The sequence below is a fragment of the Vombatus ursinus genome, unplaced genomic scaffold (assembly GCF_900497805.2).
Source record: "Vombatus ursinus unplaced genomic scaffold, bare-nosed wombat genome assembly UNPS02009062.1, whole genome shotgun sequence".
Lineage (NCBI taxonomy): Eukaryota > Metazoa > Chordata > Mammalia > Diprotodontia > Vombatidae > Vombatus > Vombatus ursinus.
The window spans coordinates 18,558,100-18,581,725 of record NW_020948840.1 but is presented as its reverse complement, the minus strand read 5'-3'; the positions used below and the strand labels follow the sequence as shown (position 1 = coordinate 18,581,725).

At 35.7% G+C, this 23,626-nt stretch overlaps 1 protein-coding gene and 1 pseudogene across 2 annotated transcripts in view; both read left to right on the top strand.

Moving 5' to 3' along the window:
- Positions 1–23,626, top strand: part of BABAM2 (BRISC and BRCA1 A complex member 2) — a 583,899-nt gene that overhangs the window by 357,579 nt on the left and 202,694 nt on the right. The window lies entirely within an intron of this gene.
- On the top strand, positions 15,043–15,698 carry LOC114034698 (annotated as a pseudogene).

Here is a 23,626-nt window from a genome sequence, read left to right as displayed (position 1 = left end):
CTTGTCAGGAATATTATAGAGGAATTTACTGTTCAGACATAGGGTGGATGAGAAGACTTCTCAGCTAAAGTCCCATATTCTGTAGGAGGCCTCCCCAAGTCCCCCCCAGCTTCTGGTGGCTTGCTTTTTGACCAAACCTTCCACCTACTCTGTCTGTATCTTATATATACCTAGTTATTTAGATCTTTTCTCCTCCTATAAGAATGTGAACTTCTTAAGGGCAGAATCAGTATTTTTGCCTTTTTATATTCCCAGGACTTGGCATAGCTCCTGTACATAGTAAGCTCTTAGCAAATACTTTTAGATTGATTGATTGAACATTTCTAACACTGATAATCTCTAAATCTGTGGTTCTTTGATTCTATGGTAAATATTCAGAAAAATATATTTGTTCACAGAATCACAGATTTACAGCTAGAAGGGAACTTAGAGGGTCAACTATTTTACTTCCCTCATTTTATAGATGAGCAAATCAAGACCTAGAGAGGTCAAGTGAATAATCCACCTTTACCCAGGTAATGAGTGTGCTAGGATTTTAATCATAATTTTCTGAGTTCAAACATAGCCATACCACAACATGCTTTCGGTTTTACTTCCCCTAAAATAGTCAAAAGAGACTGTCACTTACTATCTCATGTTATAGGTTTATAGATTAAAGCTAGGAGGCCCCTTAGAAGTTATCAGGTCCAACTTCCCTCATTTTAAAAATGAAGAAAATGAGACCCAGAAAGGTTAAGTGACTTGCCCAGGGTTACGTAGCCAGTATATCTCCCAGGCAGGATTTGAATCCAGGTCTTTCTGACTCCAAGTTCACTACTTTATTTATGCTGCCTGCTTTTGATAAATCACTTAACCACCCTGTGCCTCAGTTTCTTCATGATTAGATGAATGCTAAGATCCTTTCAAACTCTAGGTTACAAATAAAAAGTATCAGGCAGGATTTCAACCCAGACCCTGACTCCAGAGCTAGTATTCTTTCTGCTTTACCACACATTATATTGAGAATGTTGTTGATGGGTAATTTTTTATACTTAAAGTTGAATGGCTCCTTTTTTGTATGTGTCCAAAGACAAAAATTTTAGATAAAATGTAGTCTGATTTCTCACATGTCCAGGAAATATTAATTTAATAATAATTACCTGTGGAAGTACTATCAATTTATATCTTTCCTTATCATAAAAATCAAGAATATTTTAAACATAACACTTTGTAATCACTTCCCATTATCTCTGGAAGGTAATAGGGAAAAAGAAATATCTTTATTCTTATTTTACAGTTGGGAAAACTGATGAGGTTATTAACTTTTTCTTAAGAGTAAATGCCCATTCAAGTAGATCTGTATCTTAACAGCAGAATATTAAGATATCACTGGATGCTAGGTATTTGTACTTATACTTAGATAATTAAATATTTCTTTACAATTTTCAGCTAGAAGCAGAAAGAAAAAAATTTCAGTTTATTGTCAAATGACAAACATTTATTAAGTGCCTACTATGTTTCTAGGCAATGTGTTAATAAGTGCTAAGGATGCAAAGAAAAAAAATATATTCTCTCAAGAAACTTACAATCTAATGGGGAAAACAACATGCAAACTATGTACATATACCATAAATACAGGTTAAATTAGAAACAATCAACAGAAGGATGGTACTAATATTTAAGAATGATTGGACAAGGCTTCTTATTAATCAGTCACTAAACATTTATTAAGTGCCTCCTATGTGCCAGACACTTTGCTAAGCTCTAGGGATACAAAAAGAGGGAAAAGACAGTCCCTACCCTTGAGAAGCTCACAGTCTAATTAGGGAGAGAATATGCAAACAAAGATATGCAAAGCTCTGCATAGGATAAATAGAAAACAATTAACAGAGAGAAGGTACTAGGATCTTGAGGGGTTGGTTAAGGCTTCCTGTGAAAGATGGGATTTTAGTTGGGACTTAAAAGAAGCCAGGGAAATCAGTAGACAGAGTTGAAGAGGGAGAACATTCCAAGCAGGGGCAGCTACAAAAATGGGAATGAGAACATGTGCTTGCCTGGTCAACCTGAGTCCCAGGAACATGATTTTTTTGCTTTTCTGTTTCATGGACCCTGGAGCTCACCTACCTTTTCATTTGTAAGGGCAGTGCCCTAGGAATGGAGGATGGGACCTGAGGCCCCAGGTTACCTAACAGTAATTGGCTCTAAGACTCCCTGAATCACCTTGATACCCTGAAACCAACCCTTATATGTGTCCTCAGTTCAATACAAAAAACCAAAATTTTTCTTGGGGAAAGAATGTGGCTATACTTGTGACTGAGGAGTTCTTCAGGGGTCAAAAATCTGTAGACCAATAGGGGTGCTCAGTAGGTGTGAGAGGTATGTACCATGTCCTCTTGCTCTGAGTTTTATTTAAAAAAAAAAACCGAAACAGAGGCAGAAAGAAATTGTTATGTCTTCTTGATTCAAAGTTAGTTAAGTTGACCAACTACCTTAAATAGAATGTGTTAATAATATTGTCCTTGCTTTCTTAGTCTTTAAAATTAAAAGCAAGGTTTTATGATACATACTATGTTAACTAGACAGTCACTTTTTGGCAAGCTATCTTGATATCACTCATTTTCTACATGGGTGCAGTTTGTTTTATTTTGTTTCCCCAAGTTCCTAGGATCTCCCAGAAGGGCAAGTCAGGAACTTGGGATTCTATCCCAGGAAGTACACTTCTAGTCAGAAACAATTCCCCCAAATCTAAAAAGAACTTAAGAAAATGATGATTATCTTTGGGACTCCTAAAGCTACTCTGGGTTTCATGACATAGATGGGTATATTCAGTGATTTCATTCAGCAAGATTTTAAATGCCTACTATGTGTCAAGTCACCATGGTATATTTTAAAGATACAAAAGCAATAATGAAATAATGCCTACCCTCCAAGTAGCTTACTTTTTTTTTTTTTACTTAGCAAGAACTGCTGTGCCCCCAGTCACGCCATTGAACCAACTTGTTCAGTATAGAGTCATTTTCAGCAAGTTACATCTCTTCATTTGGGCATAACTTGAATGACAGTGTAGTGGGAGTACAGTATGATCTCTTATTGCCATTTTGAGACTTTTGGAATGGATGTTAGATTGAAATGTTAAATATTTTGTTTTATTTATCAGTTCACCATTCGAAAATGTATTGCCAAAAATTTAGTGACAATTGTATTGCCAATGTATTTTTCTGACCTCAGGTAGCATTTCTCTGGTACAAGTTAGTACATGAACTTGAGATTTGAAAACCCTGGCAAGTGCCAGAGAAAAACAAAAACAAATAAACAAACAAAAAATTAAAGGGACAGTTGAGAAATAGAATTTATGAAAAAAGGCTAAGAGGAATTAGGACTTTTTGTCCTTAGAAGAAAACGTTAAAGAGTAATCTTAAGTTCTCTCTAATCATAGTGGTATCCTTCACTTTTCAGGATAGATGCTTTCCAGTCAATATTTCTGTGAGCAAATTCTGGGTTTTTTTTTTTCCCATTGAATTCCATTATAAAATCAGAGATATGGTTAGGAATTAGGAGTTAAGAATTTTGACAAGGCAAGTGTTAAATAGTGTTCAGTTTTGCAAAATGGATATTGTAAATCCTAAATATTTTGCATTACTTTGGGATTTTTTCAAAGCTGTTTTCTGACTCTAGGATGGTTCTTCCATCATAACCCACTTCCTTTTCTTTCCCAGACAATTGGATTTTATCCTGTGTTTGGAGACTGCTTGATTCCATATTCACAGATCTTGGAACTTAGTTCCTCTCAAGTCAACAATCATTTATTAAGCACCTTCTGCATGCCAGGCACTGGCCTAAACAATGGGGTTACAAAGAAAAAGGGAGAACAATTCCTCTCCTTAAGAAGCTCACAGTCTTATGCGGAACCAACATCCAAACAACTATTTACAAACAAGATGTGTGTGTGTGTATTGTCTCCATTTATCTACCTATTTATTTACAGTGTGTGATAGTACCATACTATAACACTTCATTATGTTATGAAGGAGTCCATTACCAATTTCTTTAATTTGGGGGGGGGGGGGCTAGGCAATGGGGTTAAGTGACTTGCCCAGGATCACACAGCTAGTAAGTGTTATGTGTCTGAGGTCGGATTTGAACTCAGCTCCTCCTGAATCCAGGGCCGTTGCTCTATCCACTGCGCCACCTAACTGCCCCCCCCCAGTTTCTTTAATTTTAAGACAAGTCTTGAAGAATTTACATTCCTGCCTTATCAAACTTTGAAGATTTTTTAAAACAAATTTACTTGTCATATTTTATAAGAAGTATGTACCACATGCTACAATATGTGGACTTGACTAGCTGATGACTGAGAACAGAACAAAATAAAAAGGGCAAACATTTATAGGATGAGTAATTTAAGTCAGATCTAAGGAACAAGTTGCTGGGAATATTGTTATTTTCTCAATAAAATTTATTGAATCACCACCCTGGAGGATTTTTTAAAAGAAAGTTAGACAAACTATTTAAGCTGGTTTATAGTCATTTCTGTTTAGGGGCAAGGAATAGGCCAAATAGCTTTGTCTGGGTTCTTTTTGCCCAGTAGTTTTAAAAAAGTTTAGACTTGTCATATTGCTTCATATTTTTTGTTTTAGCACATCTCAAATGACTGTGTTAGACCCTTCACCAGTACTCATTAATGTGCTTAACTGGTAAAAGTTTGCTAGAAGGCAAGAAATCAGCTTTTGTTATTGTGTCCTTAAACATGAACATATTGGAGTTATTCTACCTTGCTTTTGCTCCACTTGTGATGACTGGGTGGTTCTAATATAGTTAGCTTTATCACTGTCATGGCTTTTTTGGGGGGGGGGAACTGGGCAGGGGGCAACCAGATATATTGACAGTATCTCTCTGAATCTTCTGATAATATTGTATTCTTTAATGGATTATTAATATTCTTTAAGTCTGTGACAATAAAGATAAAATTAGTTCTCTCATACTATCACCTATGGTACAGTAAAATTTAGGAAAGTATATACATAGTACTTGAAGAAACTTCTACCCGATTCTCTAACTAACTCAACAAATACTCTCTGAGGGGAAGATGAGGTTTCCTCCATGCTAGTGAGTACAGAAAATCTATGTAAAGTGCCATGTGTGTTTTCAGGTACTTTTCCAAGAACAAAGTGCATCTCTGAAGAAATTTGGTTCTCTGTGAATGCTTCTCAGAAATATTCATGCAAACTTCTGGCTCAAGGAAAGCACGGTGCCTTTTCTTAAGAAACTCAGCATATGGTTCGTCCAAGGAAAGCCTATCAGAGTGATCACAAAAGAGCTTTCTTTCCTCAGCACTTGGGAAACATAAATTCTGCACCACACAAAAGAGAATTGTCCTGATTATTTAGCATTCCTTTCTAATGAGAAACTTAGGATGCCTTTTACGACATATGTCACATATCAGATCAGAGGCATAGAATATTAGAGCTGGAAAGGACTTTGGACATTATTGTATCAAGTCTTGCTCTTCTACAGGTGAGGACACTTAAGGTCCAGAATGCTAACATGTTGGGCCCCAGGTCACTCTAGTGGTTCATAGAAGGGTACTGTCCACTCAACCATTTTGCTTCCCATTAATTCTTACCAGAGTGATAAGTTGGGAAAACATGTAAAACAGACCTCTACTCTATTAGCAGTGAGAATAGAAGCCAGGGGGTATTGAATAAACAAGTGCTACATTTGTTGATGAAATATATCAATCAACAAGAATTTATTAAGTGCCTACTATGTGCCAAACACTATTAGTCATTGGGGATACAAATACAAAAATGAAAGTCCTTGATCTCAAAGAGCTTACATTCTATCAAGAAACATAAGGCAAACAAGACACTCCATCTCTCAACTGAGCCTTTCCTTTGGCTCACCCCCATGCCTGAAATGCCCTCCTTCCTCAACTCTGGGATAAGGAATGGGAATAGTAATTGGAGTTATAGGGCAAACAATTGTTATGTCCTTTCCAGGAATGGTAATATTGACTCGATTACTATTTTTAAAGCCAAAGTTGGAGAGTGTGTGGCAATAGAGAGGGCAGAGCATGATGAGCTTAACATCGGGCATGATAAAGAGAATGCTGTTCCACAAACAATGACACTCTATCTCTCCAGGCATTTCCTGTGACTATCCCTCCTGGCTGAAATGCTCTCTCTCTCTCTCTCTCTCTCTCTCTCTCTCTCTCTCTCTCTCTCTCTCTCTCTCTCTCTCTCTCTCTCTCTCTCTCTCTATATATATATATATACATAGATATAGATATAGATATATATATAGATATATAATTTTTTGGCAGTAGCTTCTGGGGAGATCAGGAAAGTAAGTAGCATCACTTAAGGTGAGCTTTGAAGGAAACCAGGGGTTCTAAAAGGCAGATATGAAGAAGTAGTGCATTGCAGACATGTTTGGGGAGATAGCCTATGCCAAGGGATGAAGATGGGTCATGGAATCTTATGTGTGAGGAACAGCAAGTTGGACACTTTTACTGTCCTGGAGGGAGCGTGAAGTGGAGTTGGAAGGCAGTAATTTGCAGTTAACCTGGAAAGATAGTTTTATTCAGATTAAGAATGACTTTAAATGTCAAACAGAGATGTTTGTATTTTATTCTAAGGAGAATAGAAAGCCACTGGACCTTTTTGAGCAGGAGAGTTGACATATTTATGCATATGCTTTTGAAATATCAATTTGCCAGTTGTGTATAGGATGGATTGGAGAAGAAAGAGAATTAAGGCAAGGAATTCTGACAAGTTAGGAGACTATTCCAATAGTACTGGCAAAAAAGTAATGAAAGTTCTTAACTGGTGTGGTGGCTCCATGAGTAAAGAGAAGTGAATGAATTTTGAGAAATGTTTTGAAGTTAGAATTGACAGCATGTAGCAACTGTTTGGATGAGGGGAATTGAGGGAGACTCAAAAATCAAGAACTAAGGTTGTGAACCTAAGTATCCAGAAGGATGGTGGTATACTCAAAAGAATTAGAGAAATTAGGATTTCAAGAAAAAGATAGTTCTGGTTTGGACATGTGGAGTTTGAGATACATATGGGACATCTTATTGGAGATGTCCTATAAGCAGGTGATGATTATGGATTAGAACTAGGGCTAGAGATGTACCTATAGGTCTAGGAGTAATTTACACAGAATTAATGATGATAACTTTTTACAGAACACTTATTAAGTTCTTACTGTATTCCAAACACTATGCTATCTGCTGAGAATACACATATAAGCAAGCAAAACAATCCCTTCCTTCAAGAAGCTTAGAGTCTAATGAGGAAAAACAATAAATAAAGGGGATACAGGACAAATGATTTGGAAATGACAGAAATTGCTTAAAGGTCTGGATAAATAAAGATAAGTAAGGAGAGAAATCAGGTGATTCCAGTGAGAGATGGTTGAGGAGGATGGCTGAAGTGGAGGTTTCATGGTCTGGAAATGGCCAGAAATCACAGAAATAATCATTGAATCCAGGGAAGTTACTGATTAGTGATAGAATCCAGTTTCACTTAAAGGCTGAAGATTTTTCCATTCTTCTGAGCATATTTATTCTGGACTGGATCTATTCACTAGCTCAGACCAACTCTAGACAGTTTTGACAGATAATTCACTTACTCTCTTTATATAAGTTAGAGTTTGCATATGCCATCCAAACTGCTACACAGTGTCTTAGGATTTTTCTTGGATGAAAGACATTTTGCAGAAATAAAGTACGTTGTCTTGTTTGCAAGATTTGAAAACAGAACTGACGCCTGTTAAGCAAATGGTGATATTATTCTGAATTCATCTGTTGTTATTTATGTTTCACCTCACTTCATAGGTGACAGAAAATAACAATAACAAATAATAGACTAAATTTCTTACAGGAACACCTTATGTCAAAGAATCACTGTTTGCCTACGTAGTCACCAGCGTAATATTTATTTCCTTCAAGAACTTTCCCCCTAATTTCTGTTTTGTTGGGTAACCAGAGTTTGAATTTGGGTAAAACTGATCTGCTTTCACTTGTTCAGTTGGATCAATAAGTCCCTGACTGTTGCTGCCCTCTTTTTTGCAAATGAAAGAAACCTCAAGCTTACTGTAAAGCTCTATTTAAAAATGGTCTTGGTTTTTGATGGTATCTCAGACTCAAGACTAGGGAAGATTTCCCCTACTGCCTTGAATAATAACCCTTCTTTAAAAAAAAAAGAATAATAACCTTTCTTGTCAGTAGATTTTTATCTTCCCAGTGAGAGTATATGCATCTTAAGGACAGGGGCAATATCTTACAACTGCTTAAATTTTCTTTGATATTTAGCATGGTATTTATTGCTTATTGAGTGAAGAAATAATACAAAACTCTTCATAGAACAATGGTTTTAATAAGACACTTGGATTATTAGAAATCCGCTAAAAAATATGTAAGGGAATAAAGTGTCCCCTGATGAAATGGATCAGTGAAGTTGAACACTTAAGTTTGAGGATAGCACAAATCTTTTTATTGGGAAAATGGTCTTTAAGAGTTTTTAAATGAATGCCAGGGAAGATGAACAAGGCTGTATAATCTGAAAAGATTCTATCCAGGCTAAAGTTACATTAATGCATTAAAAACACATTCCTTATCAGTTCAGTTTTAGATCAGGAAAAATTCCAGAGATAAATTCATCTAATTTGCCGTGTCTTGTACCTGAACTCTAAGTGGATGTTTGTGTTTTGGGTTTGTTTCTAGGTGGAATTATCTCATGTTCTGCCTTTACCACAGAATTGCACAACACTGATACACACCTGTGTTTTGATCTTTAAAATCTGCCTGTTGTAGGTATATATCAGCCAAATTTAGACAGATTCATGAGTGATCTAAAATGCACATCATCTGGTTCCATCAGAAATACTGTTGTAACATAGTTTGGCAGCCAAGTTAGGTCTCCATTCCATTAAATTCCCATTGTATAAAAGCAGATTTCTTTGGTTTTGCCCTTTTTTCCCTCTTATATCTCTTTGGCTGCCTTCTGTGTGTTGTGATATGGACACATGCCAAGTCACCTAGGCTATTTTTTTTTTTTTTTTTGGCTAGGCAATGGGGTTAAGTGACATGACCAGGGTCACACAGCTAGTAAGAACTAGTAAGAACTCAGGTCCTCCTGACTCCAGAGTGGGTACTCTATTCACTGTGCCACCTAGCTGCCCCCCTAGGCTATTTCAAATGATGGGACCAGGTTTATATAAAGAAGAGTGGAGTAAATTGTACTCTCCATGTGTTTGTTCATTCATTAAACAAATATTTAGCATATTATTACTAACTTTCACGTTTCCTGTCTTATGATTTAACACATTTAGATGAGAAGACTCTTTAAAGGGTCTTAATTATCATTAGTAATTGAATTGTGATAGATGCTGATAAAGTTGGTCTCATATACATTATCACAATTTTTTAAAAAAGTTTTTAAAAGTATCAAATTGTAAAGAACTTGGTCTTTTGTCAAATCGTTAGCTCCAACACAGTGCATCACACAAACAGGTGCTTAATAAATGCTTGTTAATTGACTTCCTTGATGTTTTTCACTGTTTATTGTTTAAGATCAAATTGCTTTTAAACTAAAAAGAATTGCAACAGGTATTAATTTTTGAACAAAGGAACAAATGATCATTTTTCTTTTTCTGTTTGCTGACATCTATAATATACCTAAGTTGCTAATAGTTCTCCCCTAGCTATACTTAATGACCTTATACTCATTGACCTAGAATGTGTTATTCTACTACCTATCCCAGTCTTTACCCTGGGCAGACAAATCTGTCACTATTAGATGGCTCCTTCATTGAACTGATTCTTAGGTAAAAGTATTTGGGGGGTGGGGTTAGGATATCTTAGATTGTTCTTTGTCAAACAAGAATGAATAAGCCAAGATTCATCAATATAGCTTAGCAATCAACTGGTAGTGTATTTGCTAACACAAGCTCCATCTGCTGGTTTTTTTAGCATCTGTCTTTAGGTGAATGAGCTATACCATTCAGTTCATTTAGTGACAATGGCTGTGGCTACTTAGTTATTTCATGGATCCTGCAGTGTCCTGGTGTTTAATGCTAGGGTCTTCCCTCTGTTGATTATCTCCAATTTATCATTTATACATCTTGTTTGTACATAGTTGTTTGCATGCCGTCTCCTCCATTAGATTATGATTTCCTTGAAAACAGGGACTGTATTTTGTCCTTATATCCCTAGTGCTTAGCACAGTGTCTAGCACATAGTAAACAATAAATGCTTGTTGACTTGTCCAGTCAGTTAATAAATATTTGTTAAGCATCTGCAATGTGCTAGGCACTGTGCTAAATTCTGAAGATACAAATACTAAAAAGAAAGTCTTTGTCTTTAGGGAGCTTATAATCTAACAGAAGGAGACAACACACACAAAAGAGGGGGAGAGGAAAAGGATAAAGGGAAGGTACCCAGCACAAGGGCATGATGAAGAAATCCAAAAGAGTGCAGCTAGGGAGGAAACCAAGTGATGACTGGCCCAGGCACCCTCCTTAAATGGAGGTTTTGGAGAATAACTCTCCTCTCCATCCTCCAATTAGAGTTATCCAAGAAGAGGATATTGATGAGATATAAATACCAGTTTGTTCTCACAGGATGATAAGGTTCCTAGGGCATGATGAAGTCCCAAGGAATATAGCCTGGTGGAAAATCAAGAAGATCAATCTAACTATCCACATTAAAAAAAAGTATGAAGAATGCACATAACTCTAATTATATGTGAAATTGGATAATAAGCCCATTGAGTTAATCCATTTTGACCAAGCACTAAAAATGGACAATGGGATGGACCCAATGGGATGGTTACATCATATTTGGAAGATTTTGAAACATTCTTAATGATCCTTTTTTATTTAAAAAAATTTATTTGTTTTTAGTTTCCAACATTCACTTCTATAAGATTTTGAGGTCTAAATTTTCTTCCCTTTCCCCCTCTCCAAGATGGCATGCAATCTGATATTGGCTATACATGTACAATCATATTAAACATATTTCCACATTAGTCACGTTGTAAAGAAGAATTAGAACCAATGGGAGGAACCACAAGAAAGAAGAAACCAAAACAAAAAAAGGAGAGAAAAAGAGCAGATAGTATGCTTTGATCTGCATTTAGACTCCATAGTTCTTTCTCTGCATATGGATAACATTTTCCAGCATGAGTCTTTTGGAATTGACTTAGATTCTTGTGTTGCTGAGAAGAGCCAAGTCTATCAAAGCTGGTCATTGCACAAAGTTGTTGTTACTATGTACAGTGTTCTCCTGGTTCTGTTCACTTCACCCAGCATCAGTTCGTGTAAGTCTTTCCAGGTTTTTCTGAAGTCTGCCTGCTCATCATTTCTCATGGAGCAATAGTATTCCATTATATTCACATACCACAACTTGTTCAGCCATTCCCCAATTGCTGGGCATCACCTCAATTTCCAATTCTTTGCCACCACAAAGAGAACTGCTATAAATATTTTTGTACATGTGGGTCCTTTTCCCCTTTTTATGATCTCTTTGGGATACCTAGAAGTGTTACTGCTGGGTCAAAGGGTATACATAGTTATATAGCCCTTTGGGCATAGTTCCAAATTGCTCTCCAGGATGGTTGGATCAGTTCACAATTCCACCATCAATGCATTTGTGTTCCAATTTTCCCACATCTTCTCTAACGTCATTCTTCCATATCATCTAACATCTTCCCACATCGTTCTATTAATGATCTTTAACCAGGGGTGGAGAACCTGTGGCCTCAAGGTCACATGTGGCCCTCTAGGTCCTCAAGTGCAGCCCTTCATGTTTGTATAATCTCATGCACCCTAATTATGAGAAAAAGAAAATCAACTTCTTTTTTCCTCTTTTCTGTTACTGTATTCCTCTTTTTTACCATTCCTTCTTTTTTCTCTCTTAAAACTCTCAAAACAGAACCAGTCCACCTCCATCCCACAGGACCTCTTTTTAACTTTTTCAATATCCTTTGAAGACATTGAGGTTCAGAGATTCCCAAAGTGGGTGATACTGCCCCTGGGGGCACTAGACCAATCAGGGGGAAGGGGTAGTAGCCTCAGGTGCAATTGGGGAGCATTGAATAAAAATAAGGGGGGAGTGGAAGCATGAGGAAAGAAGAGAAAAAAATTTTGAAAAACCGTTTGTACATATTTCATCTGTTGTGTATCAGAGTTAAAGTTGTAGTGATCACATTAATTTCCAAATAAACACACAAAATGCAAGTTATAACCAATCAGTGGTCAAGTCCTCCAACAGATCTTAACAGGTAAGTGTTGGCAGGCGACACATTGTTGGGAAGTCCAACTTGCATCTACAGGAATATATGCATGTAATGACTTGTTTACAGTGTGATACTACATGGTTATATGACACAATATTGCATCATCAAAATTTCAGAGCAGGAAAAAACCCATAAATTTACAATAAATTATTAAATTTAAGATGCATCATTTAAAAAATACATATATTTTATATTTTTTTGAAATGATGCAGATTTCAAAAAAAAAAATTAAAGGGTTAAAGAAAGTAGATTTCCAAGGGGACACTAATTTTTTTTAAAGGGGGCGGTAGGCCAAATAAGTGTTTGACCCTCTTTTTTAGAAGGACACTTGTTTCTCCCTTAGCCTTCAATAGAATGTTAACACTACATCATCATATAGCCCCTTTCAATCCCCCCCCCCCAATCTTTCTTGATTTCACTTGACTTGTGTTTTTATTTCATAGTTCCTATTAGGTTCTGGTCTTTTCTTCAGAAATACTTGCGGGGGCAGCTCTGGCCAGACCTGAGTTCAAATATGACCTTAGACACTTAACACTTACTAACTGTGTGACCCTGGGCAAGTCACTTAACCCCATTGAGTAGCCCCCCCCAAAAAAAATTACTTGATTTTCAGTCCTCTTTCATTGAAGATCCATTTTTTTTCCTGGTAAGATTATACTCAGATTTTTAAGGTAAATTGTCTTCACTGTAAGTTCATATCTTTTATCCTTTGGAATATTATATTCCAGTATTTCCTCTTGTTTTTTAGAAGAAGCTAAAAGGTCTTATGTGATCCTCACTATGGTTTTTCATACTTGAACTCTTTTCAGTATTTTTTCAATGTTTTTTCTTTGATATGGGGTCTCTAGATTATGTTTATGACCTTCTTGGGACTTTTCCTTTTGGGGTTCCTTTCATAAAGCAATTGGTGTGTGTTTTCTATCTTTATTTTCTCTTTTGGTTCTACTAGATATGGGCAGTTTTCATTTTTGGTTTCTTGAAACAAGGTATTTTTTTTAATCATGCTTTTTAGAGAGTCCAGAGATTCTTAAATTATCTGTCAACCTCTTTTCCAGGATAGTTCCAGGGTGGTTTTTTATATTAGATATTTTCAATTTTCTTCTATTTTTCAGTCTTTTGTTTTTGTTTTATCATTTTTGTTGTCACATGGAATAATTTATTTCTGTTTGTTCCATTCCAGTTTTTTCTGGGATTCCTTTTCTTGGGTAAGATTTATCTTCTAAGTTAATCAGTTTCTTTCCAATTCTTTCCTCAAAAGTTTTTATTTCATTTATCTCTTGCTTCATTTCTTCTAGAGAGCTGGAAAATCTATTTTTTCCTTTTAGTCTCAGCTTGCAGTTTTGAACTTCTATACTGGTTGGTGTTGTCTTTGACTTACTCATCTTTTGAGCTTTAATTCCTAAACTGGGGCTATGTGCCAGGGCTGGGCTTCTATATTTGAGTTGGAGGTTGACCCTATTTAGTCTCACACTGGGGTCCCTGGGTTCTTGGGCTGACTTCTAAGAGTTTGGTCCCCCATCCCCACCCTAGGACCTTTGAGGTTCTGAATTCTGGATTATTCAGGTTCCCTCTCTGCTATCTCAGGACAGTGTCCTCAAGGTCCTCAGAGCCCCTGGGCCTGGACTGTCCTGGTCAGAGGCTTGCTTTTCCTTGCTCCCCAGAGTCTCCAACAGTTTGCTCTGGGATTTTTCTGACACCATGGGACTTTTTCAGGGAGCACTCTCCTCTTGCTACCCCAGGACACAGAGCTTTGAAGGCTACAAATGTCCTATCTCTAGTATAACTAGCACAAGAAGGAGTCCCCTTTTGTCTGACCCATAGGCTGCTGACATACTTTTTATGCAGTTTTGGGGTGGAAGATGTTGATGTTACTTATAATAGTTTCAATCATTGGATTTCTTGTTCATTATTTAGTCTCGGGCAAACTTCAGAATTTTGCTTGAGAAGATATCTGAGAGCTGGGCAGTCTGACCCTTCTTTAGGCAGCCTTCTTGACTAGAAGTTAATCATCTTTTATTTTCCTAAATGATAGGGTAATTTTCTTAAGGGGAAGAGATATATTTTATTCTTTTTTGCTTTCTACAGTATGTATACTGAGCATAAATAGTTAATAAAGTACTCCTGTTATTGCTAATATTATTATAAACCAAGAGAACTTTAGGACCACTGCAGCTTGTAGAACATAATTCTTAAAATTGTTAGACTTTTACCCTCTTTATTTTAATGTTTTGACTATTATATTGATTTGCCTATTTTACCACACCTCTATGTAGAATAGCTCCTTTTGATACTAACAAGGGGGAGGGGGAAATGAATGAAAGTGGCAAATATATGAATAAGTATGATATTTAGACTTAAGGTAGTATTTTATTTAATTTCTGACTGTCTGGTATTAGCACGTTATATGAATATAGACATTGACCAAATTTAAATTTTTAGGATATGGATTTATGTAACAGTCATGTAGAATTAGTACCACTAAACAATAAATTGCTGGTCCCTTAAGGGACTTAACTTCATATATATAGGAACCAAGTGTTGGCACCAAAGTGTCAACATTTTACCTATCTTTAATTTCATTGCACCTCACTCACTATGTAAATATGTCACATTTTTAAAAAGTCTTACTTTATAATTCAGAAATTTTTGATTAATGATTTGCATTACAAAGAGATTCTTTATAGAAAAGAATTCTTTAAATAACCAGCCCTACTAGTACTTTTAAAATGAGATTTGACTTTTTGGCCCATTCACTACCAGAATGAAGACCATTCTAAGCAACGAGATCATCGACATCCCAGAAAATGTTGACATCTCTCTTAACAGTCTGATAGTTATTGAGAAGAGGCCCAGAGGAATCCTCCATAGGGATTTGAACCATATCAATGTTGAGCTCGGTCTCCTTAGAAAGAAGAAAAAAAGGCTCCGAGTAAACAAGTGGTGGGGAAATCGAAAAGAACTTGCAACTGTACGCACAATCTGTAGTCACGTACAAAACATGATCAAAGGCATTACCCTGGGTTTTCGTTATAAGATGAGGTCTGTGTATGCTCACTTCCTCATTAATGTTGTTATTCAAGAGAATGGCTCACTTGTCGAAATCAGAATTTTTTTGGGTGAAAAATATATCCGAAGAGTGCGCATGAGACCAGGTGTTGCTTGTGCTGTTTCTCAAGCCCAGAAAGATGAGTTAATTCTTGAAGGAAATGATTTTGAACTTGTATCAAACTTAGCTGCCCTGATTCAACAGGTCACCACAGTCAAAAATAAGGATATCAGAAAATTTTTGGATGGCATCTATGTTTCTGAGAAAGGCACAGTGCAACAAGCTGATGAATAAATTGGAAAAGATGCCAAAGGCAGTGTTCTGAGGAGTCAACACTTATTCAGATGTCAAAATAAAAATAATTTTTGTCATTTGAAAAAAAGTGATATTTGGTTTATAAAAATTAGGCTTACGTACTTTTCAGGAACATATCTCTGATATTGGGTGAAGTCTAGAACCATTTGTTTCTAATCACTATTACCATACTTCTCCTAGACTCTCATAATGATGTAGCTTTTCTGTTTTGGAGATAGTAAAGACCTAAGGAAGTGTTTGTTAGTTTGTTTTTATTTTATTTCATTTGTTGTGGGTATCATGAATTCTTATATTTAATGCAATGACAAGATCCAAACTCCTGCCACTTTTATGAGTTTCTCAGGCGGAAGAATATCTGCTTTATTTGTCAGCACTTATTGATCTGACAGCTATGGCTTTTTACCAATGTACCTCAAGGATGCTCCAGAGCTAGCTTATACTGGCTGAAGAAAGCCAATTATTAAAATTTAAGTATGAGCATTTACACCTTGGAATTTGACAAATGCTCCAAATCAAGGCTTGATTTATTATTGATTGTCTAGGCTTAAGAAAGTGATGGAGAAAATATCAATAATGTATATTAAACTTAAAAGGTTTGTATGTACATTTTTGCCAGTATACCACTGCTTATAATGGTTATTTTGTGATGAATCTTTTATTGGTTGTTATAATGTGATGTTTTTCCATATACTAGGTCATAAATAAGTTATCTTTTGTGTCATTTGCTTTAATCCATGGCTGCTGAAACACTGTGTTTCAAATTACATGCTGTGTTCATTTGACCATATTATCATTTGCACTTTTATTATTTGCTGTTAATAACTTTATTACTGCTTTGTCTACTTAGAAATTATAGGATGTCAGAACTAGAAAATACTTTAGGTATTATCCAGTCTAGCCACTTCATTTTACAAGTGAGGAAACTGAGTCCCAGATTTGTAATAAGTGTGCATCATGTTCTAAATCCAATGTCCTTTCTACCACACTGTGCTGCTGTGTTGTATGCCCTTAGGTGAACTGTCTTAGATAAGTACCATTCATCTTCTCTTTTTTCAAAGTCTATATTTGGTAGTCAGTCATTTTAAGATTTTCTGGTAGATAATGTTTTATACCCTTACATTTAAAAACTGTTAAGCCCTTATTAGCTTTACTGACCAATTTACTTGGACTACAATCTGACTTGCTGTAAAAGCATTCCCTCAGTTTTACTGTCCTAGAACAATACAGGCTACTGATGTTAATTACACCTCTTTTACCTTCTTCATGTGGCAGGATGATCCTCTGAATTGTAGCCTTTGGGTGATGTACATAATTTTTGGTCATTAACATTCTGTAGGTTCCTGTTGAACAATTTTATAGCTTTAAATGGATATGTTAGAACTAGAACTACAGAGTCATTTATAGCCTTAATCTTGTTATGATACATTTTCCCCTACATATGAACTAAATATTCTCATCAGTTTTTCTCTGATTATAGTGTCATTAATTCCTGTCAACTGCAAGAGGCCCACATATTTATAGGTTTCCATTTGAATTAAAATTTCCATAGTTGTATCTTACTAACAGAGAACCCTTCCATCACTTATTCACTAATTGTACTAGCTTTCAGTTTATCCATCCCAGATTCCATTTGTGTGTCTGAAAATTTCACTGTCTTTTTAGAGTTGGCACACCACTTCAAATATACATGTACAACGAGTAGCTGATACTGTAATGTTTTGTATATTTTCAAACATAATTTTTTAACATGATAAAATCATAACATTGGGTAAAGAAACAACAAAGGCTATCTATGCCAGTCTCCCACTTCATGTATTTTCCACTTCTCTGGCATTCCTGGCATATGGTTATCCAGTCACCCTGTGAGTAATGGAAGGGAACTCACTACATCATAAGGTACCCCATTATATTTCTACTTTGCATTGATTGTTACAAAATTAGTCTTTATGAGGAGCCCAAAATCACCTCCCTGTTACTTTTATTCATTATCTTACTTCCATCTAATCGCTTTTCTACATAGTAAACCTTCAGGTATTTGATAATAACTATGATGTGCTCCCTAAACCTTTTCTTTGTCTCATAAATATAAGCCCAGCCACAGCCACTTTAGATGGAATGAAGAGGCATAACCAGCTTCTCACTTCCTTAAGAGACATGCTATCATTATTGAACTACTCAGATTACCTCTCAGCTATATCTATTTCCAATCCCTCTGCCTTCTGCCTGACCCATCCCCACCTTCCTAGTTCTTCCTGGTTTTTTTATCCTTGCTTCCTACCTGGTTCAAAAACTCCTCTCACAGCCCCTTCGTCTCTGACCATCTTTGGAGTTTGTAACTCCTGGCACTGTTTTATTGATAAGTCACTAGTAATTCTCTGCTTCACCAGCCAAACATTGTTTGTCTATCTAGTTGAGCTTATACTCTAAACTGGTATTGCCCTTGACCACTATATTTCTTCTCTTGACAACATGATCAAGTTTGCTGATTGAAGGGATTTCTGGGCTCTTAATGACTTTATGTTATGGTAACTTTTACATGTAGTTAAACATTTAGGAAATGATTCTTTTGTACATTTCCCATTTTTCAAAGTTCGTAACCAATTTGGTATTGGTTTTTACTTTTGCCCTGTCCACATGACTTGAATACACACAGCTTATATTTTTCTAATTTTTTTCAATTAGCAAGCATTTATTTTCACTTCCTTCTACCTTCCCTCTTCCCCCAAACTGGAAAAAAAGGAAAAATAAAAATAAAACACTTCTAACAAATAAGCATAGTCAAGCAAAATAGATTGGCCATATCCGAAAATTTATGTCTCATTCATCTTGAGTCTGTCATCTCTCTCTGTTTGTAGGTATCATACTTCATATTTGATTCTCTAGAGTCATGGTTAGTCATTGCATTTTTTAAGAGTTCTTACGTCTTTCGATATTTTTTTACCTTTATAATGTTATTGTATAAATTGTTTTGATTCTACTCCCTTTTGCTTCAGTTCTTACAAGTTTACATGGATTTCTCTGAAATTATCCTTTTCATAATTTCTTTTGGTATCCCCTCATGAACATATACCATAATTTATTCAGGTAGTTTATGGGCACCCCTTTAGTTTCCAGTTCTTTTCTCCTACAAAAAAAAAAAGACTAGAAATATTTTTGTTTATATAGGACTTTTTCTTTTTAAAATCTTTTTGTAGTATAGGCCTAGTCATTGTACGGTTGGTCAAAAGATCATAATTTAATAATTTGAAGGGCATAGTTCCAAACTGTTTTCCAGAATGGTTGGACCAATTCATAGCTCCACCAGCTGTGGAGCTGTGCCTGTTTTCCCATAGCCCTTTTGATAATTTTTTGCTTTTTGTCAGTTTTCACAGTATAATGGTTGCTAGGTAGACTCTCAGAGCTCTCCTGCTTTCCATTTCTCTAATAATTTAATGACTTGGAGCATTCTACCATATGACTATTAATAACTTGGATTTCATCTTTGAAAACTACTTGATCATATCCTTTGACCACTTTATCAAATGGGCAATGGCTTTTATTCTTATAAATTTGAATCAGTTCCTTTATATCTTGGAAATAACACTTTTATTGTCAGAGAAAATCGCTGCAAAATTTTTTCTGGTTAATTTTTTCCTTTCTAATTTTAGCTTCATTGGATTTATTTGTATAAAATCTTTTTAATTTTTTGTAATCAGTTGTCAATTTTATCTTCTGTTATCATCTCTAACCCTTTTTTGGTCATGAACTTTTTCTCCTATACATAGATCCAAAAGATAATGTATTTTTTTATATCTAAGTCATATATCCATTTGGAGTTTATCTTGGTATACATTGTTCATCTAAACCAAATTTCTGCTATACTGCTTTCCAATTTTCCTAACAGTTTTTACTTTAGTGGTTTAATTGTTATTCCACTGAGTAATTTAATTTAGGTAGTACTGTCCTTTTTACTATGTTGACTCAGCCTAGCCAAGAGCAATTCATATTTCTCCAGTTATTTCTGTCTTCATTTCTGTAAACATTGTTTCATAGTTGAATTCATATAATTCCTATATATGTCTTGGTAGGTAAACTCCAAAATAATTTTACACACATTATAATTATTTTAAAAGGGATTTCTGTTTCTATCACTTCATGTTGGATTTTGTTGATATTATACAAAAATACTGATGATTTCTGTAGATATATTTTAGATCCTAACAGTTAGCTGAAGTTATTAATTATTTTGATTAATTTGTAGTCAATTCTCTGGCTTCTTTAAGTAAACCATTATGTCATCTGGAAAAAAATCTTGATTTTTTTTTCTTTTTTGAATACTAATTCCTTCAACTTCTTTTTCTTGTCTTATTGCTAAAGATAGATTTCTAGCATTGTATCAACAAGTAGTGATCATGGATGTCTTTGCTTTGCATCTTATTGGAAAGGCCTTTCATTTATCCGCATTAAATATAATGCTGGCTCTTAGTTTTAAATAGATATTATTTGCCACATTAAGGAAAGTTCCATTTATTCCTGTTTTCCATTTTTAATATAAGTATAATATTTTGCCAAAAAAATTCTACATTTATGGATATAATTATGATTTTTGTTCTTATTGTGTTTATATTTTTCCTGCTTTTGAACAAACTGTGCATTCTTGCTATGAATCCAGTCTCTTTAAAGCATATAATCCAATGGGCAGATAGGTATAAGAGCCCTGGGAGTGACAGCGCTCCCTACACCACCATTTCTGATTCTAGCCCAGCTCTCTGGAACAATTTCTACAGAGAAGGAGCAAGCCATCCTTACTTATCAAGCTGCAAGGCACCCTGGAGGGAGAGATAGGACACTGTATGTGCCAGTCAATTCAAACCATGACCATTACTTGACCAACTAACATAAAAAAAGTTAGGTTGAAAACAACCTAAGACCCCAAAACTTTGGGAGTAACAATGCTTTCAGCCTAGCCTCAGCCATTATCCTGGGAGACAACTCCTGCAATTGCTCCTGATGTTGCTACAGCGCCAGCTACTACGAACTCAAAAGAAAAGTTCTTGCCACCAAAATCCTTGGTGTTGTCAAATAGTCTGACATCAGAAACTAAAATCATTTTATCAATGGAAATGACATTAAAGAAGAGACATTAACATCTGTTTTGTTGCTGTATCCTGCTCAGCAGAGGCTGTCTTATTTTTCTGTTTTTATCCTCAGTGCTTTGCACATAATAAGCACTTAAAAATGCTTTATCTTTCATTTGTAATCTTTTTTTTATAATTTGCTTTAGCCTCTCTGCTAATATTTTAGTTGAAATTTTTATGTCTGTTCATTAGGGATACTGGTCTATTATTTTTGTTTCTCTGTTTTCACTCTCCCCGGTTTGGATATATCAAAACCACACTTGTATCAAAGACAAAATTTGGTGGGATCCCTTCTTTTCCTATGTTTATGTAATATTTTAATTAGGTGTGCTTTAAATGTTTGGTAGAATTTGCAAAGCCATCTGGTCGCATTGTGGGGAGGGGAATTCATTATGGCCTTTTCAATTTCTTTTTCTGAGATTAAATTATTTAAATTCTCCATTAATTCTTCAGTTAATTGGGTGTTTTGTACTTTATAAATATTCATCCATTTCATTCAAATTATAAGTTTTATTGTTATTGTGGGACAAAAGAGTTTCTAATAATTTTTTTTATTATTATTCACTTGTACATTCTTTTTTTTTTCCTTTTTGGTACTTTTGGTTCAATTTTTCAATCAAATTAGTTATTTTATTGCGTTTTTTTTTTCTTTTTCTCATTTATTTATTTACTTAGTTATTTTTGGTGAGGCAGTTGGGGTTAAGTGACTTTGCCCAGAGTTGCACAGCTAGTCAGAATTACGTGTCTGAGGCCTGATTTGAACTCAGGTCCTCCTGACTCCAGGACCGGTGCTCTATACACTGTGCCACCTACCTGTCCCTATTGTGTTTTTTTTTTAATAGCTCATAGTTTTATTATTAATTTGATTGGGTTTTTGTTTGCTTTCAGTTTTGTTAATCTCTTTTGACTTTATACCATAATTTTGGATATATTATCTCATGGTTGTGATTATGTTTATTGAAATTATATTGTTTCTATGATTTGTTCTTTGCCCCACTAATTCTTAGGATTAAATATTTGGTCTTCAATTAATTTTTAAAATTAATTTATTTATTTTTAGTTTTCAGCATTTACTTCCACAAGATTCTGAGTTCCAAATTTTCTCCCCATCTCTCCCCTACCTGCACCTCAAGAGGGCGTGCATTCTGAATACCCCTTCCTCCAATCTGTCCTCCCTTCTGTTATCCTCCTCCCCACATGCCTTTCTCTTATCCCCTACCAGTTCTATTTTCCTGTAGGGCAAGATAGATTTCTATACCTCATTGCCTGTATATCTTATTTCCCAGTTGCATGTAAAAACAATTTTTAACATTCATTTTTAAAACTTGGAGTTCCAAATTCTCTCCCTTCCTCCTTCCCCATCCACCTTCATTGAGAATGCAAGCAATTTGATATAGGTTATGTGTAGTCATGCAAAACACTTCCATAATATACATGTTGTGAAAAACTAACTGTATTTCTCTCCATCCTATCCCACCCTCCCCCCGTTTATTTGATTTTCCCCTTTGACCCTGTCATTCCTCAAAAGTGTTTGCTTCTGATTACCCCTGCCCTCAATCTGCCTTCCCTTTTATCATCCCCCCTCTCTTATCCCCTTCCCCCATATTTTCCTGTAGGGTAAGATAGATTTCCATGCTCAATTGAGTGTGTATGTTATTCCCTCTTTAAGCCAAATCTGATGAGAGTAAGATTCACTCATTCCCTCTCAAAGGGAAAGGCAAAGCAAAAGAATCCTGCAGTCCCCCTCTGATAAGCCACTCAATCCCTCCACTGTCTGTGGGCTGAGAACTCCTGAAGCAGCCACCATCACCACCACCCTGGGGCTGTGCCAGGGCTGGGACCAGACCACACTCCTCTCTCACCCAAGTCTGACAGACCTTTCCTACTGACCTTCTAAGTTGTCTTTGGCATTTGTGGGTTGAGAAGTCTGGAAACTGCCACCACTGCTAGTGATTCAGTCCCCTGAGGTCTGCTCCAGGTTTGCTGGGGCCTGTCTTTGCCTGAGTGGCCCACACTGAACTGTGCTCCTCTCTCAGCCTGGCGCAATAGACCTTTCTCATCAACCATCCATGTTGTCTTGGGCTGGAAATTTGTTTCACTCTGTCTTTTTTGTGGGTTCTGCTGCTCTATAATTTGTTTAGAGTCATTTTTTTCAGGTATTTGGAGGGGTCAGGGGGAGAGTTCAAGCAAGTTGCTACTTTTATTCCGCCATCTTCGCTCTGTCTCCCTTCAATTAATTTTTAATCTTATCTTCAACAGCCCTATATCGAATACAGTTTCTATTGCATTGTGGTCAGTAAAAGATATGTTTACTATTTCTGATTTTCTCCATTTTTGTGAGTTTTTTATGCCCTAAAATACATGGTCATTTTTTGTAAAGGTTCAGCAATTCACAGCTGAAAATTATTAATTACTCCATTCTATTCCCAATTCATGATGATCTGAGCACTATCATATATAACTATTGTAAAATTCTACCTTAGTTTCTTTCTTGTTTATTTGTTTTGGTAGTTTGCTATAGGTCTAAAAACAGCATATTAAAGTCCCTCACTAACATAGTTTTGCTATCTATTTCTCCTTATAGCTAATTTAGATTTTCCTTTAAATATTTAGGTATTATGCCATTCAGTACATACATGTTAAGTATTAATTCCTGGTCTGTGATGCTTTTCAAAATAGTGTAGTTTCCATGTTTAACTCCTTTAATCAATTCAATTTTGCTATTGCCATGTGTATCATGATTACTACTCCTACTTTTTTGATTTCAGCTGATTGTAATAGATTTTACTTCCAGCCCCTTATTTTAACCCTCTATGAATCTTTATATTTCACGTGTTTGTTCTAAGCACCATAATGTTAGAATCTGC